This window comes from Chiroxiphia lanceolata, chromosome 9, assembly GCF_009829145.1.
Source record: "Chiroxiphia lanceolata isolate bChiLan1 chromosome 9, bChiLan1.pri, whole genome shotgun sequence".
In the NCBI taxonomy this organism is placed as follows: Eukaryota; Metazoa; Chordata; class Aves; order Passeriformes; family Pipridae; genus Chiroxiphia; species Chiroxiphia lanceolata.
In genome coordinates, this window is record NC_045645.1 from 14,056,869 (window position 1) to 14,072,882 (window position 16,014).

Below are 16,014 nucleotides of genomic sequence, written 5' to 3' on the forward strand. Positions count from 1 at the left end.
GATCCATCACTACCCCCAGACCTCCTTGTGCATTGCCTGAAAGTTTCAGAGGACTTTTAGCAACATTTTTAACTCTGAAAATATGGAGAAATCTTCAAGCCTGTTTTCCCTGACTTGACCCATGATGAGCAGGGTGAGAATGTGCTCTCCAGCAGTTCATCCTCCCAGCAGCCAGTCAGGAAACCCTTCTACACCAGCATTTCCATTCACCAGGAATTGTAGTGATAGGACAAAGGGGAATGGCTTCACTGCCAGAGGGCAAGGTTAGATGGGATACTGGGAGAGAAATCCCTTCCTGTGAGAGCCGTAAGGCCCTGGCACAGGTTGCCCAGAGAAGCTGTGACTGCGCCCTCCCTGGAAGCATCCAAGGCCAGGTTGGATAGGGCTTGGAGCAACTTGGTCTAGTGGAAGGTGTCCCTCCCTGCCCGTGGCAGGGGGTGGAATGAGATGGGCTTTAATGTTCCTTCCAAGTCAAACCATTCCATGATTCTATTGTAACACCAGCAGATCAGTAAAAGCAGAATTTCATACACCTTTGGCAACCCCAAGGGCCATGACTCCAGCACACTGGAGTCAGCAGAGCTGTGTGTTCCTGCAGTCTCTGGGGACACCTTCCACTTTTCCAGATTGCTCCTAGCCCCATCCAACCTGGCCTTGGATGCTTTCAGGGATGGGACACCCACAGCTTCTCTGGGCACTTGGTACTTGAATCTTTAATGTAGTTTATTGTATGAACTGTACCTGTTTTCTATTTAGATATTTCTATTTCTAGTATTTATTGTATGAGTTGACACTCAAGAGTTATTCAAGTTAAAGTAAATTAATTCCCACTAGCAGTGGCTGCATCCCAATCTCTGTGAGACACAGCCCTGCTCTGGCACGGATTCCCAAAGGACAGCAAGTCGGCTCTCAAGGATATCGATCTGCTCCGCTGTTCTACCTCCTAATTGCCACCAGTGCAGTCCCCTCCAATTAGCAGGGACCTGGCGACGCTGCCAGGTTTGCTGGAATGAGGCAGGAACCATCACTCGGGAGTAGAAAGGCATCATTTTTTTTGTTGTTGACAGAAATCACTGGTTCTCAAAAGTACTGACTTTCACAATGTACAGATAAAACTGACTATTAAATTGACCTGTTTACTTATAGCACAGATTTATGAGTTTATGAGCAGAGGACACAGGAGTAAATTGTTTGCTAAATAACTGGGGGGGGGGAGGCACAGAAATGCTTTGAGTTAGCTAGTTTGTCTCCACAAGTAGCTCAAATCAGCACCGTTACCCTTTGCAGCCCTGTACTAGGGGGTGACCACAACAAGGCAAAGGTGAAGCATCTCTTGAACATGTTTTGTATTTTTTTTCCATACCTCCATCCTACATTAAAAATTCTCAGTGACATTCCCACACACAACTGATTTCATTTAAGTCATTAAAAAAATTACGATTTTTTACATTAAAATTGAATAATGGTTTAATATATGTTAAAGAACAGAGTTAATTACACAGAAACACTCAATAATACACTGAAAAAAAGGTTTAGGTAGAGGAAACCTTCAAATGAGCAAATGGTCGTTCTCTGCGCTGACACCGTGGTGCTGGTGGGGGGAGCTGGGGCTCAGCAGAGCCCTGCACCCCCTTTGGCCTGGGTAAAAGGAAATTTCTGCCAGAACTCTGTCGAAGAACCACCTTTCTGACATTATTCAGCTCAACAAAGGGCCTAAATGTATCTTGTGGAGAGGCGACCAGCCACAAGAGATAACCAGTCCTGCGCTTCTTTGATAGCTGATTCCAGCAGTTAATTGCCTCTAAAACACTCGCTTCACATTTATGTTGAAATTGCTCACTTTCAGCTTTTAGTCATTAGTTTGTATTATGGGTTTTTTGCCAAGATTGGATTTTCTGAGTTTTTTGACATTAAAACGTTCTTCAGCACAATGAGGTTGCCTGTTGCTATTCTGCTAAACTAATTAGACAGAGTTCCTCAAGCTTCCCCCCATAAATATTTTTATTTCCCAGACAATATTTTTCTCTCCTCTGCCCCTTCCTGCTCTGTCAGCTGCTTTGAGAAAACATGCCCCAGAACTACCCATCATGTTTCCCTGCCCATAGCAACAAAGCATTTGTATTCCTATTCATGCCCAGCTGTGCACACCTCTGGACCCTGGCCCTGGGGGATTTGCCACAGTGTTATATTAGAGCCCAACGCAAACTATTCTTAGAACAGATCCAGCCCCCTTTGAGCAGCTTTTCCGCCTTCATTATCTCCTATTCCACTCATCCTTGTGTCAGGAAGAATTTCTTCCTGGAAAGGGTGTTCAGGCATTGGAAGGGGCTGGCCAGGAAGGTGGTGGAGTCCCCATCCCTAGAGGTGTCCAGGCAATGTCCAAGGTGGGGATCAGGCTCAGGTTGGACTTGATGGTCTGAGAGGGCTTTTCCCACCTCAACGATTCTGCAATTTTCAAATGTCATCCATACTTTTATATCCAATTTCAACATATTCCTGCAAACACCAGAGTCGCTCTCCCTCCTTGCTCTCTGCTGAAGAACCCTCCTGAAATACTCTTTTCAACCCCACTCAGTGTTGATTCCACATTGTTGATTTTTCTTAGGTCTGTGAGAATCATAGACTCACAGATTGCTTCTGCTACATAAAGATCAAATGAGAAACCTTATTACATACACCAGGAAAATGAGCTTTCCAGTGACATGTGACATGACCTTCACCTGTCAGGACTCATGGCAAAGTCTGCACTCAGCCAGTCATACATATATTCATACATGTGGAAATTGTAAATTACATTATGGGATGGATTCAGTCCTAGTGAATGCTGCATCCTTTCACTTATGCACATCTATCACAAATAAATATTTACCAGCACACCCAGAGTGTTTTCTTCAACACTCACTCACCTCCCAATGAAATGCAGGGAGGGTTCATTTATAACTGCTATTCAAATTCAAAAATAAAGTGATTTAGGAAATAAATTATGATTTAGAAATATATTTAGGGTCACATGTCTTAGTCCTCTCAGTCAAATGTAAAACCTTCTCCTCTCTGTCTTCTTTGTTTTCCATCCCATGATACCAAACTTTGCAGCTGGAACTGCAAAAAAGGAGCTGCCTTTGTCACTGTCACATTGGGGCAGTGGCCAAATTAAAGACATTCATTTTCATGGCTGGTTATTACTGCCTGATAATCTGCATGGTAAGACAAATGCATTATTCCTGATAAACTGGAGAAGCTGGAAGCAGAGGATACTCTGAAGCAGGACACAAAGAGGATGGGTTGAAAAAACATTTGTCACCAAGGTCCAAAGAAATGCCAGAAAGCAAAGTGGTGTCTTTTAAAATCAGAAGAAAACATAGTTCATTGATCAAGATTAAAAAGCCCAATTAGGAATTTTCATAGAATTACAGAGTCACTTATGTTGAAAAAGCCTCTGAGCCCATCGAGTCCAACTGTTTCCCAGCACTGCCAAGTCCACCACTGATCCATGTCCCCAAGTGCCACATCCACATGGCTTTTAAATCCCTCCAGGGATGAGGAGTCCAACACTGCCCTGGGAAGCCTATGCCAGGGCTGGACAGCCCTTTCCAAGAAGGAATTTTCATTTCACAGGGATATTACATGGGAAGAATCAGCAAGGTTTGGAATGAGGATGGACAGAAGAGCCAGGAGAGGGGACGAGGCTGCCAATTGACAGCAGGATGGTGAGTGGAAAAGGCATTTACTGGGGACAGGCAGAACTGCAAGATATGAGATTTTTTTTTACCTTTTTAAGTTCAATATAATTTAAATTTCAATTTTAGTGCTCCTTAGTAGGTACCTACAAGGAGATTTCAGAAGATAAAGCAGTTTCAGTTTGCAAATCCAGGATGAAAATCTGAAATGGAAACACGTCTGTGCATCACCTTCACGAAGATCCCAAGTTAAATGTGCAAGAGCAGAGAGATAAGAAATAAGTGAGTAGCTGAGGGGATCCAGAGCCTGCTTTCATAGCAAAAGTGTGGAATAATAGGACTTTTCAAAAGGAAAAAAAATTTTTTTAAAAAAAATGGAAGATCTATAAGCTTTACCTAAGAAATGCATTCACAGCCATATTTGTGAAACCATCCTCTGGGAACAGATGGTCGATAACCTAAATAAATTATTGGGTCCAGCTTTCCAAGAAATCTGAAATATTCTGTTAACTGCTGAACAAGTCTTGCCCTGGAAAGAGAAGCTGATTAAATGAGTGTAGAAATAAATTTTAAAAAATCTTTCCTGGCCCCTTTTCTGCAGGACTTGGCACAAAAATGGTTCATTCCAGCTCCAGCATCATGGAAAGCAAAGAGCTGTGGCCCAGTTCCCTAACAGATGCACTGCCAAAGGGAAGTACCTCTGAAAGAGCACCTGAGACTCTATTTTGCTAAAGACATCACTTCCTGTTGGAAAATGGAGCACCTGTGTAAAATCACCCTTAAATATTACCTTTCCAAGTTCATTTCTCCCCAAATCCATATACTCGGGAATTTGTCTTGCAATGTGGAGCCAAATTTACAGCCCAATAGCTGCTGAAGTCAAAGATGATCATTAAATCACCTAATTCTTCATTTCATTCTGCATCACACCACCAGGTCCAACAGATCTTGATGTGGTGCAAACCCTTTTGTTATTTATAACCACTTTCAGAAGATTTTACAGTATGGATTTGAGCTTACACAAACGAAGATGATGAAATTACCTCACTTCTTAAATAATCAAGCTAGTCTACTAATTTAGAATTAATGGGATGGAATGAAAATGTTGGGCAGTTTCAAAATAAATTAAGTGTGGAAGCAGGTTACATTTAATCAAGCTGTCATGCAAATTAGCAGCTACATTCGGTGAGTGCTATTTAAAGAACTCTTTGCTAGTGAAAATGGTTTTGGAACCATTACAGGAACAGTCTCTGTTTTGTTAAGGCTGAGGAATGCTAAAAAGCACAGCTCCCCCAAACCAGGGTCAGAATGTCAATACTGCAAAGCTTTGCTAGAGAGGGAAAGGCCACATGGGGCTGAGGGGGCAGGGGAGACTGAGTCAATATTCTCAACACTCACTGTTAATCTGTGATGTTACAAACAGCTGCCAGAACAAAACAAACAGCCAAAAAACAAAAAAGGGAAGGAAAGGAAAAAGCAAAGGAACAAACAAACAAACAAAAAACTCCAACAAAACCCAAAGCAAACAAAAAAATTATATAAACACAGGTTTCTTACAGGAAAAGTATCACGGGATGGTTTGGGTTGGGAGGAACATTAAAGCCCATCTCATTTCACACCCCCTGCCATGGGCATGGACACCTTCCACTAGACCAGGTTGCTCCAAGCCCTGTCCAACCTGGCCTCGGACACTTCCAGGGATGGGGCAGCTACAGCTTCTCTGGGCAACCTGTGCCAGGGCCTCACCGCCCTGGCAGCCAAGAATTTCTCTTCCTCACCCACACTCTTTACTAGGAGATGTGCTTTAGGTCTTGTAATTTATCTGTTTCTAATTTATGAATAATATGTCAAGTGCTCTCCAAACACAACAAAAATCTGCACAGAAACTGCATTCCAGGTGACACAATCTTTGATCAAGAGCAAACACTGCACAGTGTTTGCTACTACAGAAATAATGTGACTTTGTCCTATGACAGTGTCTGATCTTCCACCTGAGAATTCAAAAGGTTTGCAAACAATAGTAAGATTTAAAGCTTATTCTGCTTCCCAAAAAAGTCACAGGAATTGAGAAGCTTTGGACAAGGCCTTGAGAGCCAGGACAAAGGGGAATGGCTTCCCACTGCCAGAGGGCAGGGTTAGATGGGATTTTGGTAAGGAATTCTTGGCTGCCAGGGCAGTAAGGCCCTGGCACAGGTTGCCCAGAGCAGCTGTGGCTGCCCCATCCCTGGAAGTGTCCGAGGCCAGGTTAGACAGGGCTTGGAGCAACCTGGAATAGTGGAAGGTGTCCATGCCCATGGTAGGGGGCAGAACAAGATGGATGGGCTTTAAGGTTCCCTCCCAACCCAAACCAGTCTGGGATTCTGTGATTTCAGGAAGAGGAGGTGAGGCATCATAAGCACCCCAGAGCCTTTACCTGAGTGTGAAATGCCAAAAACTATTCAAAATTTTAAATTACACTTGGAGAACAGGCGTGGAGTAATGATCCCTGAGTCTTTAGAATAGATATGCCAGCTGAATTTTGAGATTTCTTTCATTTAGAGCTGCATGTTCTCATCAAGAGATTAGAGAATGTGCAGCTTTCCCAAGAGCGTGGCCAGAGTTGGGCTTGGAGGGACCGAGTTGGGCAACCTGGCACAGCCCAGCCCTGTGTGGGTGATGTCCAGTGACCTGGGGTACCCTCTGGTGCTGCAGTATTCCTTACAGATGGCAGAGTTGTTTCTGCATCCTCTCATCCTCCTTCACGTCTTATATCCACATATCTGATAGTGATTGCTTTGTTATGTTTTTGCCTCTGATCAGTAACACATCTGATCCACTGATAGTGATCTGATCACCACATACTGGACTGGAAACACATCTTGGTTTGGGAGGTGTAAAACCTCCTCCTGTGCTGTTCACCCCACTGACTGCAGTAGTTTTGTGTGAATGTTCCCAGTTCCTGTGTATGCTTTGATAACACCAATACTCCTTAAGTGGCAATATCCTGATATCTCAGGATGCCTGGTCTCTCTAAATATACATCCCTGGGATGCTGGAGGAGCTTCACTACCTGCAGGTTGGTTTTCCCTGTACCTCTGGCCTTCTCTCCCCAGCAGTTCACCTTTCCGCCCTCCCATCTCTCTCAGCATTAACTGAGTTTACTGCAGTGAAGCAATTCCTGCCCTGGCAACATCATTCTGCTGGGGAAAATAGCAATAACCCTGAACACTGTGTATGTACTTGGGACTTAATTTAAATAACTCTTGAAATATCCCACTTCCAATGGGCTGTGCTGCTTCCTGCTCTTTTATACTAACCAGGCAAAGGGAACAGTGAAGGAAAAGATTTGCTGTAACAAAAATTATTTTTAATTCCAGGGCAATACTTCTGGGCTGACTGCCTTGAAAAGCTTGATTTCTGTGAATTTCATCAACTCTTTGACTCTGTGATTTTTCCTATTTTATACACATCCAAATCTATTTTCCTTTTACAAGATTAACCGACCAAAAGATCAGAAGGAATATTGTTTTGAAGTATTAGTGAAAATAAAAAAATGGGAGAGAATGTTAAGGATGAGTCAGTGCATTTATCGCTGTGAATTGAGGTTTTGGTAACTCATGAAAGAGCCAGGTCAGCCCAGGAGCCAAGACTCCAGTACTGGCAGTGGGGAAGAGTCACTCACACAGTTGCCCATGGAGCCTCAATGGTATTTTGATGGCAAATGTATAATTACTTGATCTGCTCAGTACAGGTACAATAAATCATGAGGAGAATCCACCACCTCACTAAGTTACAGCTGGGGATAAATATTTTGGAGGTGTAATGTTTGGAATTGTAAGTGCAGAGGCCAAACCCAACCACCAAACAAAACATCTGCATAAAGTGCAGAAGGTCACTAAATGCAAGTACATCTGAAATCCACAGAATCACACACTGCTTCGGGTTGAAAAACTTCTTCCTAAATATCCAATCTAAATCTACCCTCTTTCACCTTAAAGCCATTCCCCCTATTCCTGTAGGACACAGGATGTCCTGTCATCTCATCTTCCTCCACCCTTGTCCCTTCACGCCCTCACACCCACTGTTGGCAGCACCGACCATTCTTCCTCTTACTGGGGAGAACATGCCAAACTTCTCCCCCTTTTGCCTTGTGCTATTCCACCATTTCCTCTTGTAGCTGGGCTGGAAGAGGCATTTTCACTCACAGCTCCCTGCAATGTCCCAGGAAGGCTCAGCCCAACATGTCCCCCCAGCCCGGGGCTGCCACGAGTTGCAATCACCCCAAATGACCCTGGCATCCACACTGAATTTGCAGGCTGTGTGTATCTTTAGCCCATGCACCTTCATACTACCAGAAATATAACATGAAAAAGGTTTATACAGGTTAAAAAAAAAGTCACAAATTAAATACAATGAATCAAATTAATTTTAAACTGATTTCAGGCAATGTGCAGGACTCAGTACTAAAAAAAATAAAAATAAAGAGCTGTGACAAAAGCTATATTTGTTCTCTCTTCTCTCGCTCTTTAATAGTCTCTGAATGAAAGGTCTAGTACAATTTTCTAGTCCACTTGTTCCAGCCAGGGGAAAACTACTCGTCGTAATTAGGTCACTTTCATAACAGATTTCCTCCTCCCCCAACCTCCTGTGGTTGTGACCAAGGCTCCACACCTGGAAATTGGTGACCTATTCTCTCCTCTCTGGTTGTTCCCTCATCATCTTCCCTCCTCTCCAGATTTTGATCCTCTATGCTCATGGTCACAGGTCAGGGACAGAGGGGCAAAGTTAACAAACTGCAAGAAAAATCTACCAGAGAATATTTGGCTTTGTGACCATGGAATCTGTAAATTTTCCAGAGGGGCTTCCCTGGGTGACCTGGGATGGTGCCCTGTGTCCAGGTGGGAAGCCCCAGGACACATCCAAGCTTCAGGGTGGGGCAAAGCTTGGTGAGGAGAGGGAACAAACCCATAATATCTATACCAAACTATCTCCTCATGAACACTGCAGAGAGTAAACAGAGCTCTCCAATCCCAGGGAGTCTCTCAGATGATCCTTGTGTGATTCCCTGGAAGGGTGGTGAGGCCCTGGCACAGGTTGCCCAGAGATGCTGTGGCTGCCCCATCCCTGGAAGTGTCCAAGGCCAGGTTGGAGGGGGCTTGGAGCAGTCTGGGATAGTGGAAGGTGTCCCTGCCCATGGCAGGGGGTGGAAACTGGATAGGCTTTAAGGTCCTTTCCAACCCAAACCATTCCATTCTATAACATTGGAAACAACACAGTGGTTTTTTAGCCACAAGGTTTTACACATCACAGAAATACCTGAAAGAGAACCTTAGACTTGTCAGTTTTTTCCTCCCACTGTTTATATCAGCACTTCAATAACATTTTCAATATTTAATTTCAGATTTACTTAATAACTATCTGACCAAGAATTATAAAAGAACTCCACTGCTGGAGTGGGAGTGTGATCAGGAGTTAGGAAGGGCCTGGTGAGTCCAATCACCAAAGCTGTGCCTGAAGTGCTGAGATGCAATTTAACTTATATCCACATGACCTAAAGCAGCAGCTGGACAGTGAAACACTTCAACACTTCTCTGTGTACAACACATTTAAGGGACATGATTTCGACAGTTTCTTGATTTAATTCCCATCATTAATTCAAGATAATTATGACATAACACATCAAGATAAATGCATACATATTTTTAATGAATTAACCGAAATTCATAAATATTATATTACACCACCATATTAAATTTATAAACAAAAGTATTTAGCATGATTATACAGATAAATGCTTTAATTATTGAATTATTATGTATTATTTTATTCCCTAAGTAACATAATACCTGCAGAACTCCTGTATCTTTAACTCCCACTGGTATGAGATTTTTCATCACATCTGTTAGAGTACACAACTAACTCAGTGCTTCATAAGCACAGATCCCAAAATACACCAATGTAATAACGTAAGTCCTTTCTGAGACCTTCATATCCGGTTGTGCTCATTTTTTAACTAATTTTGTTTGCCTGATCCAAATCCCCCATTAAAACCTGCTCTGTTATCATGGGTAGAAAAGGAGTAACAGAAATGTTGCTGAGTTACATATTGAAACCTGCTCAATAACAGTGAGTTCATCTATTTACTCATTGCTACCAAGAGCTTTCAGAAGAGCAAGAGATGGAGAAACCTCGTTCCAGCATCGTTTTAGTGTTCAACAAGTGTTCTGGTGGAAGGTGCCCCTGCCCATGGCAGGGGACTAGAACGAGATGGTCTTTAAGGTTCCTTCCAACCCAAACCAGTCTGGGATTCTATAATCAGAAGATGCACAGACCAGAGCTGCCCAGCAGGGTCCAAGTGGGACCTTCCTGCCCTTGCAGTCAGCCCCCTGAGACATCGGCTATGCTCAGCTCTTACACATGGTGACAAGAAGAAAGTCATTTAAGTCTCTGTTGTCTGTTCATCAGAACAGCCCTTTGGAACAAATCCCGGTTTTCATTCCTTATTGACTCCTTGTTTTGTTAGCTCCTCTACATAGCAGCTGAAACTTTCATCATCACTTAAAATGATAAATTATTTTAATTTACGCTGAATTTATTTATTATTGTTGCACAGACAAGAGGCAAGTACTATAATGCGCTGTTTAATAATTGGTAGGGATCGGGAATAGGAAAGCCTTAAGCAAACAACTTCATTTTCCAGGGGCTGTGCACACGAGTCTGCACATACCAGGTCACGTTTCAGGAATGAAACTTCACATAGACAAAGAATTTGTGACCTTGAATTGCACACAGTACCAAGAGTATGGGCCTTAAGAACTGAACCTTTGAAAACCATAAAGGAAAGAAGAAAATATTTATATCTATTACACTCTCCATAAACACATCTGCAGGTATTCACGGTTGCACCCAGCACTGGACTGACTGGGATTCTGGGATGCATACAGTTTTTCAAAATTCCAATACGCTGTATAAACTTGTTATCCACCTGCTCTTCCTACTGCAAACAAATGCCCAGTTCTCAGTAGCAGGAATGGCAACAGATGGGGAATGTTTGGTAGATGCGCCATCGGTTTTCCATGACGCTGTCAATTGCTGGGCAAAGACTCTCAGCTATAAAGGGTAGCTCTTTTGGAAGAGAAGGCAAAACTGGTAAATCCCAATCCCCAAAAGTCACTGGCACCCCAGCAATTTAAATATTAATTAGGCACCACTGGGCACCCCCACCATCACAGTCAGGAAGCTCTGTCCCTCCCGAGGGGGACAGAATTCCCACTCACTGCATTTGAGGCAATAGCACTCCCAGACACCTACAGGCACAGAGAGCTTCTCCTCCCATTCTCTCGATGGTAACTGCTTCCACTAGCAGAAAATCTTATGGAAAAGAACAAGCTGAGAAGCTCTAAGAGCAGCCAGCAAAAGAGACAAATAGTTTCAGATCAGCTGCCAAGGACATGCCCAAACCTTTCAACACCAGTGAAAAAAACAATAAGACGCACCCCTGGGCAGAGCTCGTCTTCAGGCACAGCCCATCCTGCCGCGTCAGGGGCTTACCCAAAGCGTTTGGGGACAGCTCCAGATCCTCACAGCCTGTCCTGCCTTGCCAGCAGCTTATCCGCAACGTCTGGTGACTGCCCCAGGTCCCCAAGGCAGGGGAGAGTGGACACAACACAGACCCAAAAGTCTCCAAGGTGCAGTGAGAAGCAGCCAGGCTGCACACAGAGAATTTCCAATTCAGTAAACAAACTAAAAAGCCCCAAACCTCCTGAGCTGTGACCAAAAAAAGACATTCTCTATTATCACCCTCCTCAGGTGACCGTCAGCTGCCCAAACCTTAGACAACATTCATGGAATGGTCAAAAGGGACAACTGTGGGCAAACACGTGGATCAGTTCATTGACCTGCTCACATGGCTGGCCTAAAAGTGATCCCCGGATTTCCCAGCCAGGTTTGACAAGAACCCACGTCTGCTCTGTGATCACAGCTGGACACAGATATCTGCTTTCCAGCTCCTCCTGCCAGCCTTTGGGAACATCACGGATCCCAGCCTGAGGTTTAACTCTTTGAAGCGAGTAATTCACAGTATTTTACAGACTGCAGAGCCCATGTTACCTAAATTCCTCTATAATCATACACTGGTAGAAAGAGCTTTTGCTTTTTTAAAACCATGACAACTTCTGAAGCTCAATTTGCTGTGATGACAGAACATAAAGGTACTATAAAGATGCTACCAGGTAGAGTTGCCTTCATTATCCATGAGCTTCGAGAAAAACAAAATGCAGGATAAAAACATTTGCTTTCTAGAAAAAAGCCCTTTTGATAATCTTCAGCACATTTTGCACATTCTGATATCCATAGGGACTTGGGCTCCAAATGGCAGGTGAGGTACATGGGGACTGCTAAGACAACATCCCTGTTTCCTGCGTTATCTAAAGCCACGGGGGCCACACACACACTCACATCAGCCGTAACCGAGATCAGCATCACCACAGGAAGGCAAAGAGGAATTCTTTTATTTCTCACAGAAGCAGAAATGCCTCTTGCTGCCACCCCAATGTGAGCTCTCCACTGTCCTCCCCACATCACCTGGAAGGGGATAAAGCCCTTCTCAAGTGGAGGTGTGTCTCATACCCCCTGGGCATCCAGCCCTGGAACACCAGCCCTGCTCCCGACTCTAGCTGTGCCTGCATCCTGTCAAGTGCTCTGCATTTGTCACCTCTCCTAAAACACTCCCCTCCTGAAATCTCCACTTCTGCTGTCAGTGAGATGGATATGCTGGAACACACAGTGATCCCACTCCTTACAGAAGGTCTTGGAAAGGGTCATGGGAGAAACCCAGCTCTGAATATACAGCTTGTTCCCTGCATTTCTAGCAGTCCACAGTGAAGCAATATATTCTTCTAATAAAATCATGGGTTTATAAGTTACTCTCTCCTTCCTCATGTGTTCTCATGAAATCTTAACAGGCTGCCTGGGAAGAACACAGGATGGAATAATACTACTGAAAATGAGCGGCTTCCCAACATTATTCTGCCATGAAGAACAACCGCTTTTCTGACGTGATTTCTTATAACTTAAGTAAATACAAATAGTGTTGGGACTGCAGGGATCAATCGCCAATTGAAATCAAACAAAAGGGACCTGGGTTTAATTACTGAGGCTACAGAAATAACTCATCACAGACAGAACTCCTCAGCTAACAAGGGCTTTTCTGTAAAATCCCCTTGCTGAGGGTGTTTCTGTACTAAATCAGGTGTCCAGTGACATTCTTGGCAAACCTGCTCTTCTGTCAGTCCTTCATGAAGGGCCACATGGGTACTGTGCCTCTGCCAGCATTGGGAACTGCTGGCCAGGGAGGCCAAGGGAGAATCCCAGCATCCCAGTACCACCTGGGCACAGCAAAGCAGGACCCAGCCCCACGATGGTCCTGGTCCTGGCAATGGGGCTGGAGAGGGCACCCACCCCAGGGGTGCCGTGAGGGTGAGGAGGGAAGGGGTCTGGATGAGCAAGAGCAGCGGACAGGAGCGATGTTCCCAGAGCACCAGGCAGGGAGAGATGTTCCCAGAGCACTGGGCAGAGAGCGATGCTCCAAGAGCACCAGGACGGGGATGATACTCACTGTGTTGCTTCTGCAGCACTAATTAAATGCTGTGGTGTTTGATACTAAATTGACTAATTACACTGTTACATGAGTTAACTATTTCAAAATGAGGGAGCCAAACTTATTTATTTTACTCTGTGTTAACACACAGAGGATTTTACTGGAAAACCTCAGCAGTTCCAGGAGCCTTTATTGTTCGTCTTCAGCAAAGAAAACGAAAACTTCACCTGAGAACTGGGGCTGGCACCTGGCCCACCTGCCCCATACTCATTCAAACAGGCTACGTGCTTTCCTCTGACGTATCAGCTCAAAATGAGATTTGTGAGTAAAAGTTTCTCCTCAGTTCAACACAGGTAACCCCATTTACTCGCTCTCCTGGGGAGCTCAGAACATGGGGTGATGTGTAATCCAGCTGCTCAAGGTCCTCAGCCCCACGCAGGGTCCGCGCCCAAGCAAGGGCACCCGCAACGCCCCTTGCTGGGGGCTGGCTCCACCTCAACGCACATCCCATAAATCACCCTCATCTTCTGACAGCCATGAAAATGCTGACTCAAAGCCATGGGAGTGCCGCCCATACTCCAGCTTTAATTATTAAAGCAGGATGCTCTTGGCACAGTGCTGCCTCGGTTCCGAGGGGAGGAGGCAACGTTTGAAGCCCTCTCAAGACTGCTAAAGCAGAGAAGGTGCTGCTGAGGGGGGAATCAACACATGCTGGCCACAGGAAGCTCATGGCCATCTTGCTATGAGAGAGGCTGGGAACTCCGGAGCACAGCCAACTTTGGACACTGCGAGGCACAGTCACTGGGAAGGGCTGAATTCAGATGGCTACAGAGTTGGAAGGAACAAACTCCTTTTCCAGCACCCAAATGGTTTTATCCAGCTCGCTGGAATTTGTATTTAAATAGAGTCAGCTTCCAATACTTAGGATACTAATAGCAATTATTTTACTGAATATTGAAATTAGTTTACGATACAAATATCCAGTGAGGAACACTCCCAGAGGAGCTGAGATGCTGGGCAGTGGGAGACTCGGGATAACAGGCTCTGCCTGGTTGCTGCATGCTCTTCTCAAAGTGTTTGCTCCCACAGTGATCCTGCACTGCCCCTTCCAAGTTACAACACTAGCCTAAAACAAAATAAGCCCTGGTTTAAAGCAAGCCTGCTGAAGGCACAGGAAATGAGAGAAGTTAATCACAGGGCATGAAGAATGAAATCCAGATGTAACACTCAAAATTCCAGCACTTCATCCCTCTGTCCCAGAGCTCAGCAGTGAGGTGAACGTTTCCTGTAGCAGCACCTCTTTACAAAACACACACACACCCTTCCTAGTGAGACCAAAGTGATGTTTGCAGCCTAAAGCTCCCATTTCGTTTATGTAACCTATCCAGCTGCATCGACACCGAGTTCCAAACACAACCTTAGGCCTGGAAAGCTGGATATGCTCCAGCAGAACCCCACCGGTAGATAACATTGAGAGCAGTCACACCTGTTTTTAATGCTGTAGTTTTAAACACATTTATATCCTAATAGCATCTAGTACTGACTATCTGTCTTAACTGCTTGTGAACCCACCAAGTTACCTTCTCTGCAACCTGTGAGCCTGAAGCAGTATAAAGAAACCACTTTTTAAAATTATTATTTCCTTTGATCCTCCAATTGTGCTGACAGAAAGCACAAGGACCTAAGCACGTCTCAAAATACAGAGTATAATTGAGGTACACATAAAAACCACTTGTCAGTTGCCCTACATAGACATCTACTGTATTTTCAGGAGCTACTACACCAGGAGCAGCCTGAAAACGCTTCCAAATCTCTACTGAAAATGCTTCATGCAGCATTTTACAGCAGACCGTAGGATCATTGAAAATGCTTATGGATAAAACACATTGCAACCTGGAGATTTCAGTGACAGTCCAACAAAAATAATACAGCCTGACTTCATAGCTGAGAAGTGCTGCTAATTAAAAATCAGAGATTTATCACCAGTGAGGAGATTCAACCCACTACAACCATATTCCAGAGAAGGAGAAAATGTGGGGTTTTGGAACTACAGAAAGATCATGGCAAAAGTACAACACACAAATAAAAAGTTAAGAGTCTGAGGGGCTAGGGGCATAATCAAGTCAAGCAGAGGATTAATGAACACAAACCAGAAGGAAGGACTCGAGTAGATTAACTATGGTGTCCAACTGCTGGTAAACAAATTTTGCTCCAGTCAAGTAATGAGGAGATAAGGGAGCACAAGGTCCATTAGGAGAAATAGGAATATAATTTCCTCGTGGCATAAAGCATGGCATTTCTTGTTGAGAAATACAGAAATATATCTCAAAATAAATAACAATACCAATGTTAATGCTTCTGGCAGGGTGTAATCGTCCTCTCCCTGCCACAGTCCAGCACTGCTCACTCTGCAGAGCTCCCAAACTGCTGCCAGAAGCCAAAACTGCATCATTTCACCCCAACAACCCGTTTCCAAACTTCTAGCAAGAGACTGGGCTTCCTAAATAGAGTTAAAACAGGAGAAACCGCGGAACGAAACCACCCCGGGAGCGGGCGAGCAGCCCGGAGCTCTGGGGATGCGGGTACCGGGTGGTGACAGGGATAACTTCCCGCATCACCGGGGCACCCCACAAGCATCCCCGGGGGAAATTCCCGCCGCCGCATCATCCCCGAGAGGGGTCGGAGGCTCCCGGCGGAGCCTTGGCCATCTCGGGGATGCTGCGGCGGCGGGGACACTCCGTCCCTGCATCACTCCCGCCC

The 16,014-nt window shown here is 44.7% G+C and overlaps 1 protein-coding gene across 2 annotated transcripts in view; it reads right to left on the reverse strand.

Annotated features, from left to right (window-relative positions):
- Nucleotides 1-16,014, reverse strand: part of NEGR1 (neuronal growth regulator 1) — a 221,802-nt gene that overhangs the window by 205,448 nt on the left and 340 nt on the right. The gene's annotated exons all lie outside the window — the stretch shown is intronic.